Here is a 13,261-nt window from a genome sequence, read left to right as displayed (position 1 = left end):
AGTTTTTAGCATACTTTGTGATTCCAATCCAAAAAGAATGAGCCTGAATGAAAAAGCCATCAACCTGTCTGCACTTATCCAACAATGTGTGAGTGCTGAATTTTGCTTTAAAGGCTGAAGTTACTCCCATCTAACACCAGATTTGTAACTAAGGAGGGGCAAGTGCTACTTTGCCTCAAGGTAATAATATCTTGGAAGGCGGGTGCTTTCTTTTCACTACAATCACTAATCAGTGACTTCTAGAATCTTGTGGTATAATCATCCCTGACCACCCTGCCAAGATTCTGTCCCTGTGGTGGCCATTGGAGTGTTCCCCTCCATCCCTCCAGGGAGAAAAGAATCCCCATCTTTTCTTGAAGAGATAAATCCAAGGTAGAACTCACCTTTGCACCACTGTCTCACCAAATCTTCCCTTTCCCTCCACCTCCCCAATCAGATACTCCATAGCATGACCATGTATCCCATACCTTGGACTTCTCTGTCATCTTTCTGTTCCATGTGGATAGAATTGTGTCACTGTGCCCTATCCCTTCACCACTTCTGGCTCCACCAATTTGTTCCAGGAGCAGATATAGCTAGTTACAGTTCTACCCAGAACTTGCCCGAACCACATTTGGGGAATCTCTTGGTTGATGTGAGGAACTGGTGCAAGTTGGGGGGTACTGCATAGCTTGCCCATGTTATTAAAGCATGGCATTTCACTCAGGTAGGAAGTCATTTATACTACAGACTGCCAGACTATAGGGAAGGAGGTAGGGAGGTGCTGAAAGTCCCTTTGTTCCCCAGGTCAACCAATCCCTACATCTTGTCCTATGGCTCACCCATTTTTGACCTTCACGATTAAACTGCCATAATCCCTGCAAATCTTGGGTCTTGGTAATGGCAGATTAATGAGCTTCTTAGAACTTCATGGATCTAGTCCCAGTCCACAGAAAGCAGGCATCACAGGAATAGCATAACACTCTAATGACAGCTGATATAGCCAATGGGTATCCACTTCATTCTGGATCAGTGACCCAGAAGACCAAGCCATATTGGGTGTGGGGAAACAGTACAAGGTACTAACCCTGAATATAATCTGATCTCTCTCTCTTTCTTTTACTAGTAACAGCAGGGATTGGTTGGCTGTCCTGGTAAATCTGACCATCACAGGACCTGCAGAAGGTCACCCTCTACTTTTGTACTTCTGAACATGTTGTCCAGAATAGATGCATACTGCATCTAGCCATGGCACTGAATTGGATCCTGAATAAGAGTTTTCTTCCTGGGACTGCTATGTTTAGCACAGCGAGGCCAGAGAAGTCATGCCTGTGCAGGCCACGTGATAATCTCCCTCTAGAAACCCTAAGCCTGCCCTGATCTGCTTACTGACCAGGACCAAGACTGGGGCCCTATGAAAGTTCTTGGAGAAAAACTGAAAGAGAGATTTGTCTGGCCCTTCATTTCTCTGCCCAGAGTCCTATTAGCATTTGCTTAAGAGAAATATAGTGAAAGATGACTGCTGAGACCAGAGAATCCCATTCTATATCACCATCTAAGAATGGTTCTCCATACCCTGCCCAATAGAACAGATGGCCAAGTCACCGACATTCAACAAAATGGGATTTCTGGTAAACCTACAACCTTGTCTGGATACAGGAGGATGATGAAAAAGTCTTCCAGATTCGGGTTGGTTTATATTAATACAAGGTTAAGTTGTTTGGTTTGTATAAGGCCCCCACGACATTTCAGAGATCTACAGATTTGATATTACATAACTGGACCAAGGAGTTGTGGGTTGCCTTGGTGATGTCCTCATATACTTACAGGACTTTGACCAATACACCAAACTAGTTTTAACTTATTTCAGTGTTAATGGCAGCACCAGTGAGTTGCCCAATCAGAGAAATGTTAATTTGAGGAGGAAGGTTGAATTCCTTGGGTATGTAATAGGCTGGCAAGGTGACGGTGATACTCTAGCAGGGGACCTCTGCCTCTATGAAAGACCGATACCAGTTCCTTGGCTTTATGGACCACTACTATCATTTTATCCCCCTATTTTCTATCCTGATGGCACCTCTTACCAATCTGCTAAAGTATCCCCAGGCTCTCTGAGCACGGAATATACACCTGAAGACCTGGAGGCCTACTTCACCTATCTCTACCTTGTTATTGCTGGGTCCCCAGAAACAGCACTTTATAGAGAAGGATGCGTCCAATGTTACTGTGGGGCCTGTCTCTTCATAGACAGCACTTTCTGCTTTAATTTTCTCATTCTTTCAGGCTCTTTCTGCAAGCTGCTCAATGCCGAAGAAAACCAAATACTGAGAAAGAGCTATTTATTAGATAGTAAAAGCTAAATCTGGGGCTTCGAGGGACCATCTTGAGTGCAGAGTGGTTCTCCTCATCATACACACAAACTATAAGAACCAAGGGCAACGTCACACTGCCCACACGCTCAATCAACACAAGTTCTGTTGAGCAATGCTTTTCAATAGGTCAAGGTTTGATATCATCCATATTCCCAGATGTTGCAATCTACCAGTGAATGTGCTGTTGTGAAAGCCCAAATTTGGGCACCCAATGGATCAGTCATCCTGGTAGAGGTGATAAACTTTGTCATAAAGGACTCACCTCAATTTCTTCCCCCTTTCCTATCCATACTTTGTCCAACATCATTAGTTGTGGATGAGCAGTAAGAATTCATTGTCCAAGAAATCCTAGACTTATGGAGGTGATGGCTGTCTCCAGGACTGAGGAGACTGGCTAGGGTCATCTCCTATCCAAGGAGAATACAGGACAGCTGGTGTACACTCTACATGTGCTTCTGTTAAAGGCCTTCTGTGAATGCTACCCTACCAAGCCACCGTTCCAGGTCTGAGGTGATGTTTAAGGAAGGAGGGATGGTGTTTGTTTCCAAAGCTCCTCTGACATTGTAGGGTGAGGTAGGGTCTTACATGATGAAAAAACAGAACTTCAAGGGCCCAGAATCAAACACAGTATGATAACTGACATTTATTTGGCTTATCCTCTAATGTGGGAGTGATCTTCTTGGCTTAAAATCTCTGCTCCTGTATCCAGCTACTGCTTTCATCTCAGCCCCTTAGGTTTGGTGCCTCAGAGAAACCCTGGCCTGGTCTTTGGTTTATACTTACATGGATCCCAAGTTAACTTCACTCATCTTTCCCCAGAGTAATGATGATGATAATACTGCTACTATTAATATCTTACATTTATATGACACAATATCTTATTTTGTCTGCATAATAGCTCTGTGAGGCAGATGATATCCCAATTTTATAGATAAAGAAACAGACTCAGATGGGTTAGGTGTGTTGCCCAGGGATTTGAGATGGGATTTGAACTTCTGGACTCCAAATTCAGGATTCTTGCCGCTATGCTATGCCATTTACAGCTTCAACAATTTCTTTAATCATGTTGGCCACACCCTCACCTCCCTTGCTACACCCTACGAGGGATATAACAATACAGTAGGTGTGTGCTTCTTCTATCTGATGCACTTTAGGCAATCTTGCCGACATCTAATCACTACTGCTACTCATCCCCTCTCTGCTCTGCATCCAGGGGCCTCAGATGGGGAGAAAGGCAAATACCACAGGGCCTCTAACTCTCCAATCCCCCATTCCCTAGTTTTATTCTTGTCTCTGGGTACTATTCCTGTCAGGTTTTGAGAGTCCACAGAGGACCTCAGTTCAGAGGGGGGAGGTTTAACAGTGGGGAAGGAAGCCTTCTAGCTTTGAACAACTGTCCACTTAGTTAACAGTCAGTGAACAAGTACGTATTAAATGTTGACTTTGTGCCTGGCACTGTGCTAAGTGCTGGGGATATAAAGAAAGGTAAATATGTAATGCCTGCCTTCCATCTTACAGAAGCAAGATATCCCAATTTATAAAATATTTTTTTAAAAGCCCAAATTGAACATGATGTTATTTACCGCTTGCTTTAGAATCTAGAGACTTATTCGAGAGTTTAAGTGGTAAGATTCAGGCCTTGAATAAACACTGGCACTTGGTTCTTTGTATGATGTCATGATCTCCTGTACAGAGGACAGTTCCTCAGATGTCTAACCAAGTCCACAGAGAGCAGATTCCTCTGGCAGCCTTGAGGTGAGTCAACCTCTCTTTTCCCTCATTTCCCTCTTTTTCTCTTTTATGTCATCAACCAGTTACAGTGCTCTAAGATTCTAAAGCATGGATATGGAAACAGAAGCAACATAACTTTGCTTGCCAACCAATCACCACCATAGAGTCTCTGAAATGTGAGGAAACATCTCTAGTACCCTTCAGAGATGGGGCCTTTCCTGTATAAAAGGGGAAGGCTGGGAAGCCACGGTTTACAGAGCTGCCCCACTGTCACCCTGATTTGGATGCAGACTTGGGGGACCTCAAGAGTGTACTTTAATCAATCTCATCTGGAAACAAAAATCTCGTGTATGTTTTCTCCTTTAGCGTGTGCTCATTTGGAGAGGCCTTTGCCACTGAATATAGGGGCTGCAAGGGATAGGAGCAAGTGATAAAGTCCATGTCTTATTTTAAAACTGAGAACCCACAGAAATAACCCTAATCCAAATGCTGTAATTAGTGGCCCTAATTTCCACGGCCAGGATAGATACAGTAGGTGTGCGCTTCTTCTGTCTGATGCATTTTAGGCAACTTTGCCTACACGTAATCACTATTGCTACTCATCCCCGCTCTGCTCTGCCTCCAGGGGCCCCAAGAGGGGGAGAAAGGCTACTGCTGTCATCTCAACCTCCTAGGTTTGGTTTCTCAGAGAAACTCAGAGAAACACCACAAGGCCTCTAACTCTCCAATCCCCCATCCCTCACTTTCATTCTTTTCTCTGGATACCATTCATACTGTCAGGTTCTGAGAGTCCACAGAGGACCTCAGTTCAGAGGGGGAGGGCTTAACAGTGGGGAATACTGGGGAACACCCAGGGATACTACCCTTGGGTAGAATGAATGGGTGAATTTCTAGGATCATAGGACCATGGATTTATTGCTAGAAGAGGCCTTAGAGATTATGCAGTTCAGCTGCCTCCTTTTACAAATGAGGAAACCAAGGTCCAGCAAGATGATACAAGGCCACACAGCCAGCAAGTAACAAAGGCAGGATTCAAACCTAGTCCCTCTAACTCTAAATTTAGGGCTTTTCAGTTTTTTTAAAGGAAGGCACTCCAACTACACAGTGGTTAGAGGAGTTAGGTTCAAATCCAAACACTGATGCTTGTGATTTATACAACTTTGGGCAAGTCACTTAACTACCAGGGCCTCAGTTTCTTCATCTGTAAAATAAGAAGAGGTGGTAGATCAGATGGCCTCTAAATCCCTTTTTATTCTAAATATATCAACTTATGAAAGATCTGTATTTAAACAATATTTTTCCTATCCTCAGGCACACACATGGAATGTATACACAGATTATACTCACAGGAATTATGCAGACACACAAAAATGTACAAGTACGCCCACATGTGCAGTAAACACAAACACTGCACACACATAATATATACACAGAATTCATATACATATATATATATATATTACTCACTATATATTTGTATGGACATATGTATGTATATATATATGTATATATTTTTATACAAGTGTATAATGAGGGGCATAGTAGATAGAGCTCTGGTCCTGGAAGACCTGAGTTCAAGTCCAGCCTCAGACTATACTAATTGTGTGTTCTTTGGCATGTTATTTAGCCTCTATCTGCCTCAGTTTCCCCAACTGTATAATGGGGAGATTAAAAGAGGGGATATGGGGAAATTAAAGATATATGTTTAAACAATTCTCCTAGTCTCATGCAGTATGTACGCACACACACAAACAACATGGAGTGTTTGTATAGGCTGTACACACCCACATTATATAAACACACAAAATATATATAAACACATCCGCATGCACAAGAAATCAAACACTATATGCATATAAGTGCACAGTATTCACACATTTTATATATATATATATATACACACACACACACTACTCACATAGTCTATACACATTATACATATACACATATAGATAGACAGGCAGACACACAGACACAGTGGGTAGAATATTAGACCTACATTCAAATTCTCAGACATTCATTAGCTGTAGATTAATAAATGCTTATTTCCTTTCATTCCCATCCTTTATACATACAAACTATGTATATACTGCATACATACATAGTATAAACACACAGTACATACATATGGTAGGCACACAATGTATATACTACTATATATATGTATATGTGCATACTTGTATATTTTTACGCCCATTTCTTATTTATAAATATACACACACACCTCTATATTTGTTATTGTTCAGTTGTTTCAGTTATGTCTGATTCTTCATGACCCTATTTGGGGTTTTCTTGGCAAAGATACTGGAGTGATTTGCCATTTCCTTTTCCAGCTCATTTTGCAGATGAGGAAACTGAGGCCAACAGGATTAAATGGCTTGCCCAAGGTCCCACAGCTACTGAGTGTCTGAGGCCAGATCTGGAACTCATGAAGCCGAGCCTTCTTGACTACAGGCCCCCACACTCCATCCACTGAGCTACCTGGCTGCCCCATTCCATTTTGGGGGCAGCTCAAATTTGCCTTTTTGTAGCTCCTCTCCATTGCTCTGAGTCAATCAGAATAAGTTTTACCCCTCTTCCACATCCACACTCCCTTCAGATTTTGAAGGCATTGCTTGTTTTCTTGCTAAGTCTTTTCTTCCTCTTCAGACTAAACATCCTCTGTTCTCTTTGGCTCTGATCCCACTGGAAATACACAAGTCCCATAGCTGGATCTTTCTGTTACAAAGGGGAATCAGAGCTGGAGATGGGCTAGTGACAGCATGTTCATTCCCAGGTTACTCACTGTAATGGGAACAGTTAAACATTGTTTTTATGTTCTGTCCACTGGGACAGGAAATTAATTTTGGCATAGAGAGCTCTCTGTCATAACAGTGCTTGCTCTGACAGAAGTTTCTTTCCATTCACATGCACACACATACATATACATGCATAAGTGTCCCCAGCTGGGGTATGCTTTGAATACAGATGGTGTGTCTCAACCCTGGCCTTTCCTACCCCGGCCGTCAATTCCCTGCCAAGCCATCATGTAGTATGTGACTAGTCTCTGTAGGATACACAGAGGTCCAAGGCTCAGAGGGGAGGCAGGACAAAGTATGGGCCACATGGAAAAGTCAGTGGAGAGCACAAAGATCTGCTGCCACCCTCCTGATTCACAATGGGTTTGGGGCCTGTGGTTGCTGTGACTTACCTGGGTTATAGACAGAGCTATAAGTAGGAATCATTTCATGTGAAGTACCATAGACGGTGCCCAAGGCAAACAGAATGAAACATGCCCTCAGTCAAAGTCATGGGGGAGTCAAACACCTGGGGACATCAGGAACAAAACCACTACTGAGGAGGCCACTGTGTGGACAGGACAAGGAGGAGAAGAAACTCACCCCAGTCTGCCATCTGGTAGCTTCCTGTATAACTAATTATTCTTGCTAATTAATTTGCTAAACTGTATTGTTTCTTCCCTGACAAAGGACTGTGAATGTTGTCAGCGCAACATTTGGTACTCTTAGACAAAGCCCCAATAGTCGTGACCCAGTCGCAGCTCTGGTTCTAGGCCCATATTTTCCACCGCAATATGTCCCAAGGGAAAGAGGGGGTATCTCACAACTTCCCTTGTGGCCTCAGTGATGGAAAAGGAAAAAAAAAATCAAAGCACTTTGATTGAGGGTGGGGCACTTTCTTAGAAGAGAAAAGCAGACCTGGAAAACAAGCAGTTTGTTAAGGAAATGGTTTCTGAAAACAGGACTTATGATTCTGAATCATGAATTAAGACAGGGGAATGAGGACTTATGGGTGGAGTGCCTTTAAGGAGGGAATCATGGTAAAGAACATCTGGGTAAGGTTCAGTGGAAGAAGAAATAGCAATGTACTGGTGGAGCCACCCAATCATAAGAAAGAAATGGATGAAAAGTTTCAAAACCAGATCACAAACTGACCCAGAGTGTTAATACAGTAGTAATAGGTGAACTCAAATATTCAGAGAGTTGCTAGGGTTCTCTCTGCCAAAAGCAGAGCATGTCCGATATTATTCTTCTGGACAAGACAAAGAGATATTGGCCAGATGATAAGTGGATATAGAACTGCTTGGACGGCCAGATCCAAACAGTAATCATTAATGGATCAATGTCAATCTGAAGTTAAGTCTCTGGTTAATTAGCCCTGTGCTTTTCAACATTTTTATCAGTGACTTGGATGAAGGCGTAAATATCATGTTGGGTTAAATATGTAGATGGCATGAAGATAGGAGGAAGTGCTAAAGTGTTGGATAACAGGATACAAAATACATTTCTATGGGCTACCACGGATGGGGAACCTGTGGCCTTGAGGCCGTATGTGGCCCTCTAGGTCCTCAAGTGTGGCCCTTTCCAAAGTTCACAGAACAAATCCCCTTAATAAAGGTTGTTCTGTAAAACTTGGACTCAGTCAAAAGGCTGCATCCAAGGATCTAGAAGACCACATGGGCTGAATTCAGTCAGTCAGTCGGTCAATAAGCATTTGTTAAGCACCTATTATGTGCCAGGCAGGGTGCCAAAGTGCTGGGGATACAAAGAAAGGCAAAAGAAAGTCCCTGTCTTCCAGATGCTTATAGTCTAATGGGGGAGATAACATGCAAACAACTACATGCAAAGAAGCTATATACAGACTGACTTGTATAAATGCAAAGCCCCACACGTAGTTTTTAAAACTGCATATGTACAAGATGGAAAATGTATGGCTAGGCAATCATTTGAAAAAGATGTGGGGTTTTTCATGGATTGTAAGCCACATGAATCAGTACTGTGTCCAGGTTTCCCTGGCTTCCCTCATGTCCCAGCGTGATTCCTACCTTGTACAAGAAGCCTTTCCTGATCCCATTTTATGCTAATGCTTTTCTTTGGTTGATTTTCTCCAGTTTACCTTGTCTGTACCTGGTTTGTACATAGTTGTTTGCAGGCTGTCTCTCCCATTAGCTTGTGAGCTTCCTGAGAGCAGGGATAGTTTTTTTTTCCCTCCGTTTCTTTGTATTCTCAGAGCTTGTCACAGTGCCTTAAGGCATACAGTAGGTATATGATAAATGCTCATTGATTTGGTTTGATGGAATGCAAAACAGTGAACTAGATCTTAGGTTGTATTGAAAGGCAGTGTCCAGAGTGAGGGCATTGATGGTCATATTATACTCTGGCCTGGTTCAACCACATCTGGATTATTGTGTTCAGGCCCAAGCACCATACTTTAGGAAGGACATCAATAAGCTGAAGTGTGTCTACAAGAGGGTGACTGGGATGAGGAGAGGTTGGTAGACGAAGCCCAAGGAGATTGGCTGGAGGGACGGGATGTTTAGCTTGGATAAGAAAAGAGAAGGGCATAATAGCTCTTCAATTATTTGAAGTACTGTCATGGGGAAGTGAGAGCATACTTGGTCCCAGAGGACAGAACGAGGAGCAATAGAAGCTCCCAAAACGTTAATTTTGGCTCAATGTAAGGAAAAATTTTCTCACAATTAGAGCTGCCTTGCAGTAGCATAGGCAGCTCTGGGAAGTAGTGGGCAGCCAATTATTGGAGATCTTCAGGGTGAGTCTGTGGGACATGGATTCAGGAATGTTGCTGCAGGGATTCCTGCTCTGTGGGGGTTGTCGTAGATGACCTTTGAGACCCCTTCCAGTTCTGAGATCTTCTGATTAATTCATCTTAACCTTAAATGGGGTTCTGTTTAAGTGAAACTACCTAGAGACACGTGAAACCATAGCAACCACAAGCTGATATTTTAAAAGTTAAAAATAAGTCATGACATCTTACATATTGGTAGAGATGATGATGAGCATCCCTCCCCCCCACCAAAACTGAGGATGACTAGTGAAATGTAGATTCACATCAGACAAATTCAAATCCCTCTTGCAACCCACCTCTGGGGGGCGAGGACCTGGCACATGGTGTGTTCTCTCTGACTCCAAATAGAGAATGCTGCCTTCATAGAACTTGCTCAAGGCAACCCCAAAGCAGAAGGACTGTTGGCAGAAAATAGTGTAACAAAGAACCGGCAATATGCAAGTCAAGTGTGTCTGGTGTCTGATCAGCCGAGATCTAAGATGAGGTTGGAAGTTGGAGTCTAAAGAAGCCCTCTGTGCAGACAATCGTTAAAGGCAGCTACTGGCTGCAGTGGGTCAGTGACAGGAATTTTTCAATTCAATCATAAAACACATCCAAGCAAGTAGCTGCTGATATAGCCCCACAGAAGATGGGAAAGCCTGCTATAAAAATGTGTCACTCAGAGGCTCTGAAGCAGAATAGTAGAGTAGAGAATAGGCCTTGCGCCACAGTCATCACAGAAGACTGGGATTTGCATTTCAGTACGTTCAGCATGTTCAGAGAACGTGATGACGACCTGCCTAGATCACAGTGACTTTGTGTGCCTAGCCAGTGCCCTGTATGCACGTCGTGCACAGGTTGATGAGAAGTTGAAAGCATTGGTGAAATGCCTCATTAGTCTCATTTATCGGGAGGTCTGCTGTCCGTCTGGGACATTATAAAGGATGTGGTAAAATACCTCCTGAAAGATGTTAAATCTGATGACCAATGCCCACTTCTGGTTATTTATGAAGGAACCAATAACATCCCCAGAAAGAACTGGAAAAAGATTTTAGGAATGATTAAGTCCCAGGCAAGAAATTGCTATGTATTCATGGAACACAGGGTGATCTCCCTGAAGGAAGAGAAGGTAGCTTTGTGGGCCCTGAGGTTAGAGGTGATATTTTTATCATTATTTCCAGTTGAATATATGGGTTTTAGAAGAAAAAGGCAATGATGGGAAAGGAACAATTGGAAAAAAGATGGTATCTGGGAATGAGATTTGGATATTACACTCCCCACTACAGCCCTTCCAAATCTCTTCTCTTCCCTTCTCAAGACTCCCACCTTAACTTACCCTCTCAGTGGTGGTCTTTTCCATTTTTAAAAATCCCTCTCTTAGACTCCAACCATGCTCAGTATAATCCTATATCACTCCTTTTCTCAGCTCCTTCTTTACTTGGCACCTCTACTTCCTCTCTTCTTTTTTTAAGAGGCAACTGGGGTTAAGTGACTTATCCAGGGTTATATATATGTATAATAAGTGTCTGAGGCTGCATTTGAACTCATGTCCTTCTGAATCCAAGGCCCAGTGTGTCACCTAGCTGCCCCATCTTACTCCCTTCTGTACTCTAGCTGCAGTTCTCCTGAAAGTACCACTGATATCTTAATCACCAAACTATCTCTTCTCAATCCTCTTCTTCATTATCACCATGCAGTGTTTGATGGCATCACTTACACTCCCCTTTTGAACACCTTGTCCTCTCTTGGTTTTCATGACCCCCCCTCTTTCCTGGGCTCTTCTCTTACCTGTCAGCCCAGTTTTTCTCAGTCTCCTTTGCTCAATCTTCATTCACGTCACTGCCACTATCTGTGGGTGTGTACCCTGAAGCTCTATCTTGGCTCATCTTCCCTTTTCTCTCCATTTTCTCTTACTTGGCAATCTCATCAACACGGGTTGAATTATCATCTCTATGTAGATGACTCCCAGATCTATATATCCATCCCTAGTCTCTCTCCAGAGCTCCAGTCCCACATCAACAACTACCTATTGGATAATTTGAACTGGATGTCCTAGAGGCATTTCAAATTCCACATGTTGAAAATAGAACTTGTTATCTTTTCTCCCAAACCGACCATTCTTCTTCCTTATTACTGTCCTTCCCTATGAATTTCCCTATTATTGTTAAGGGCACTGTAATCCTCCCAGTCACCCAGGGTGACCCAATCTTAGTTCAATCCTGACTTCTCATTTTCATTTAACCCACATATACCACCGCTTGCCATATCTTATTATTCCTATCTCCCATATGTCCTACTTTCTGTACTCCCACAGTTACTACACTGGGGCAGACGCTCATCACCTTTTACCTGGACTATTGCAATAGACTCCTTTTGGTCTCCCTGCCTAAATCCTCTTCCCACTCCAACCCCTAACTTCACGTAGATACCAGTATGATTATGTTACTTCCCCTACTCAATAAACTTCAGTGGCCTTATAGTGATCAAATATAAACTCCTCTAGTGGGTATTTAAAACTCTTTACAACATGGCCACTGAATACTTTTCCATTCTTGTTAACACAGTATTCCCCTCCTCAAACTAGCTCTACTTTTTTTCTCAATGTGTTGCCTACCTAATGCTTCTTTCCCCATCACCATGCCTTTGCACTGGCTGTTCCCCTTGCCTGGGATACAGTCTCTCCTCAACTCCATCTCTTGGAATCCCTAGCTTTCTTCAAAGCTTAGCTGGAGTGCAGTCTTTTAGACCTTTTCTTATTCCTCAGTTGCTAGTACTTCCCCCTACAAAATTACCTTGTATACATTAAAATATGTCCCATTCAGACCTCATTTTTTTACACACTGGGAAGGTTAAGCACTTTTCAGATCTATGTGGATCTGCTTTCATCTTAGAGGGGACAGAAACTATATCTGTGATCTCACTGATGGAGGGAACCTCTGGATGAGGAAGCCTCTCTAACAGTGCAGGTCAGCACCTTCTTTGCTACTTACAGCCTTAAGATAACAGCCTGGAGCACTCAGAAAGTTGACTGGCTCAGGGTCACACAACCAGTATGTATCAGAGCATGATTTGAATCCAGGTCTTTTGCTCTGTATCCACTAAGATGCATCTAATAAAGGGTTTGAAGCTTTAAGGAGTTCATCTGCACATGAAAGGCCAGGAAAGTGTTCAGCAGAAATAATGAACTAGCTTAGTTACCTTTTCCCTTCCTATTCTTTTTCATGGGCTGGGCCATCTCTACTGGTCCTGATCTGGCCACTGTACCCAGATGGCTCTGGAGGAGAAAGTGAGGCTGGTGACCTTGCACAGACCTCCCTCATTCAAATCAAAGTCGATTGCAAGTCATGTCATCATCTCCCTGATGTCGTGGTCCTCTTCCAGAATGAAAGATAAGCAAATACAACAACCTTTTTCATGGACCACAGGAGGGACAATTAAAGAAAAAAAAAACAGGAGAACCCTGAACCTCAGAAACATTTGGTGATTTGTGGGCATATGATCACTGCCTGGCTATGGCCTAGCTTTAAGAGATAAAGGCTGGGAAATACACTGGATAGTTCCTACAAGTTAGGGGGAGGTCTGTCACTGAGGAGAACCAACCTGGTACCAGAAAGAAA

The 13,261-nt window shown here is 42.9% G+C and overlaps 1 protein-coding gene across 2 annotated transcripts in view; it reads right to left on the bottom strand.

The window, feature by feature from the left end:
- PTPN5 (protein tyrosine phosphatase non-receptor type 5) overlaps positions 1-13,261 on the bottom strand; it is a 115,010-nt gene that overhangs the window by 6,427 nt on the left and 95,322 nt on the right. The window lies entirely within an intron of this gene.

The sequence above is a fragment of the Phascolarctos cinereus genome, unplaced genomic scaffold (genome assembly GCF_003287225.1).
Source record: "Phascolarctos cinereus isolate Bilbo 61053 unplaced genomic scaffold, phaCin_HiC Scaffold_9;HRSCAF=440, whole genome shotgun sequence".
Classification (NCBI taxonomy): domain Eukaryota; kingdom Metazoa; phylum Chordata; class Mammalia; order Diprotodontia; family Phascolarctidae; genus Phascolarctos; species Phascolarctos cinereus.
The sequence above is the reverse complement of the archived record's forward strand: the minus strand, read 5'-3'. Positions and strand labels throughout refer to the sequence as shown.